Here is a 3,879-nt window from a genome sequence, read left to right as displayed (position 1 = left end):
AAAATATCAAATTAAATATACAGTTTATTATTATAATGAATATGTATATAATATTTTCCTCCCATACCGCAAAACATGGCATAATGGACTAAAAAGGCCAAACTCTCAATATGCTCCTCTACATTATTAATATACAATGGCTAACTAATATGTGCAGGTGAGCCCAGAATAAACGCAACACGCATAGTTTCGTGTTAAGCGTTTTTCCATATAGAATAAACTGTCTACAGCTCTTTTATATCATTGTCTTTGTCCATTAAGCTACATTACGTGTTTTATTTATAATGATTTTCTATAGGAGGAAAATGTTTAACGTGCAATTTAATGCATTGCGTTTTGGGCTCGTCTGCTTTCCTGTACGGAGTTGATCCTTTTAAAATCACTTAATGCATTTCAAAATGCACATTCATATTTGTTGGTCTGTAACAACAAATATGAAAAAAAGTGAGTCAACAACAAGACATATAGGCTACTGTATTGTCTTTATCATAGTCCGTTATTATGCCACATTAAGTGTTTTGCTGTATGGGAGGACAAGTGAAAGTTTGCGCATTGTGTTCATAGCCATCTGTTTGCCTTGTAGTACATTAAATAATAACTATATATCGAATTAGATTTTTTAATTGAACTTAATGTATCTTAATACATTGTTAAGTGTTTGTTTTTCTACAGTAGGAAAACGCTTAACGAGAGACTTTGTGCATTGCGTTCATATTCTGCTGTTCTGTGGCGACGGATTTGCGGGTCTTTCTTTTTTTTTCTTGCAGGACCCTGTATGTTATAGTACTAAATTAGTTTTAATTGTTTAATCACCACCAGTGTCTTGTCTCCATTGGCAACACACACGATTTGTGTCGATTGCAAGTGACGTCGCAGGTAGCGGAGAGTGCAAGTGACGATTGTAATTTAGTTTATTTTTTCTTGTCTTCACCACCTGGCTACTGTTGTACAATGAGAAATTCAAACAAAAAGTAATCAATAAATAGAACAAAATTACAAAATTTAAGACTGCAAGTGACGTCGCTAGCAGAAGCGCAAGTGTCTGAGAGTGCAAGTCTGAGAGTGCAAGTGCAAGGCTGCAGCCAGACCCTTCTCTTTTATTCGGGAATTTAATCCTGCGGCGCAAAAAATCCGGTCGGGTCGCAGGAATGCAGACCTCTAATTCCAGCCTTTGGCTGTCCTATTAGAGTACCAGTGTTTGATACTCAAATGGCAATTGTTTTTACTGTTGTTGTTGTTTTTTTTAAGTTATCTACTGCATCTCTTTATTTCAGATAAACGACTATTTGACTGTTAAATAGGCTATTTATGTGAAAAAAATATTAGTGTTTCTATAACTAATGGTTTTGTGAACTAAAGAGCTTCATGTTTTTTTTTTTTATTCTGATCCAGATATGTATTCCCAGCCCTATTTGACATTAGCCACACACAAGTCATTGCACTAAGTTAAAAGAATATTTTATTAGCTCAAGTGAGACTAACTTGTTTTTTGGAACAGACACATTGCATTAAATCTGATTAACCCTTCATCTTCAAGTATTGTTTTTTCAAATGCCTACAATCAAAAACTATTAAAGGGATAGTTCACCCAAAAATTTAAATTACCCCATGATTTACTCACCCTCAAGCCATCCTAGGTGTATATGACATTCTTCTTTCAGACGAATATAATCGGAGTAATATTAAATAATGTCCAGGCTAATCCATGCTTTATAATGGGAGTGGATGGCAGCCCAAAATTTGAAGTCCAAAAAATTGCACCCATCCATTATAAAAGAAGTCCACACAGCTCTGGGGGGTTAATAAAGGCCTTCTGAAGCGAAGTGATGCGTTTGTGAAAGAAAAATATCCATATTTAAACCTTAATCTGTAGCTCCGGTTATAATATGCTAGTCTCGCGAGAACCAAGTCTTGTTTACAGCAAAGGAAAACCTGTGTCCTCTTGACTTATATCGAAATCCTCAGACATTTTTCTTTACAAATCCTCATTTTGTACTACTAATTCGTGACCGGTGTTTTGTTTTGCTCTCTCCTCTGCGCTTCCAAGCTCGTCACTTCCACATTCGTCACCACGTTTGCCTATGTCATCCACTGGACGCCACTCTCTCGTGAACGTGCGTATGATTTCATTTTTGGGTGAACTAACCCTTTAAGTGTAAACTTCACTTAGTTTATAGCATGTCTTGGCTATATATTGCAGCAACCTTGTAATTTGTGAGCAGCCAGAATATCTTAAATTACCTAATAGAATTACCATGATACACTTGTAAACTCCACATAGTGGAATTAAGGCAAGGCAAGTTTATTTATATAGCACATTTCATACACAATGGCAAAGTGCTTTACATAAAAGAAATGAATCCTGCTGGTGATAAAGGCATGAACAAGTTTCTCCAAGTCTTGACTGGAAACAAAACCTCTAATTCTTGCAATGTTTTTGAGATGATAGTATGCTGATTTAGTTACAGCTTTGACATGACTACTGAAACTAAGGTCTGTCTCCAGAATCACACCAAGATTCCTGACTTGATTTTTAGTTGTTAGACCCCTAGAGTCAAGGTATGCATTCACCTTGAGAACTTCGTCTTTGTTTCCAAATGCAATGACTTCGGTTTTTTCTTTGTTTAACTGAAGAAAGTTCTCGCACATCCAACTGTTAATTTCATCAATGCATTGGCAGTGGGAGTCAATGGGGCTGTAGTCATTTGGTGATAAGGCTAGGTAAATCTGGGTATCATCTGCATAGCTGTGATAGGCAATTTGGTTTTTTCTCATTATTTGACTTAGTGGGAGCATATACAGGCTAAACAAGAGCGGTGCAATAATTGAGCCTTGTGGGACTCCGCATGTCATGGATGTCCACTTAGACTTATGCTCTCCTATACTCACATAATAACCTCTCCCTTCTAGGTATGGCCTGAACCATTTGATTTCCATCCCCAAAAGCCTGACCCAGTTTTCCAGTCTCTCTAGAAGTATGTTATGATCGACCGTGTCAAACGCAGCACTGAGATCTAGACAGTACCAGCACTGATATTTTGCCAGAATCAGAATTTAAGCGAATATCATTTATTATCTTAATGAGCGCTGTCTCTGTGCTGTGATGCGGTCGGAAACCAGATTGAAAATTGTCCAGGTATCCATTTGAGTTTAAGTATTTGTTCAGCTGATTAAAGACTACCTTTTCAATAATCTTGCCTATAAAAGGAAGATTTGATATTGGTCTATAGTTGCTCAATATGGTGTTATCAAGATTGCTCTTTTTCAGAAGGGGTTAAAAAACTGCAGTTTTCAGGGAGTTTGGAAACGTCCCAGAAAGAAGTGAGGCGTTCACCACTTCTAAGAGATCTGCTTCCAAACAGTTTAGCACCCTTTTGAAAAAATATGTGGGAAGTGTGTCAAGATAGCAGGTTGACGATTTAAGGTGCTGTACTATTTCTTCCAAAAGTTAATGGGATATAAATAATAATGGACTCCTTAAAGGAAGTTCAGCCAAAAGTGAACATTCTCTAATCATTAAACACCCACACAAAACAAGAAAATACTGTGAATGTTGGTAAACCGTTTTTGTATGTGCGCAAACTTCTTCCTGTGTATGTTGCCAAATATTCAATACCGGGTTACCTGCTTACTCTGTTTCTTTGGTTACAACCAGTTAACTATAACATATCTGTTTTATGATTAATCATTTGAAGCGTATACTGTTTTAGTAAACTGAAACTTAAAGAGTAACGGCCTCAGCCTCACGTCGTTCCAAATCTGTTTGTTTCTTGCTTAACATTTTTTACAAAATGTTCCACAGAAGAAATGACATGGTAATTACGACGTCAAGTGCATTCAAGCAGAGATTATCTTAAAGGGGTCCTATTATGCTTTTTC

This window comes from Sinocyclocheilus grahami, unplaced genomic scaffold (assembly GCF_001515645.1).
Source record: "Sinocyclocheilus grahami isolate Dianchi unplaced genomic scaffold, SAMN03320097.WGS_v1.1 scaffold491.1, whole genome shotgun sequence".
In the NCBI taxonomy this organism is placed as follows: Eukaryota; Metazoa; Chordata; class Actinopteri; order Cypriniformes; family Cyprinidae; genus Sinocyclocheilus; species Sinocyclocheilus grahami.
This window is presented reverse-complemented; position numbering follows the sequence as displayed.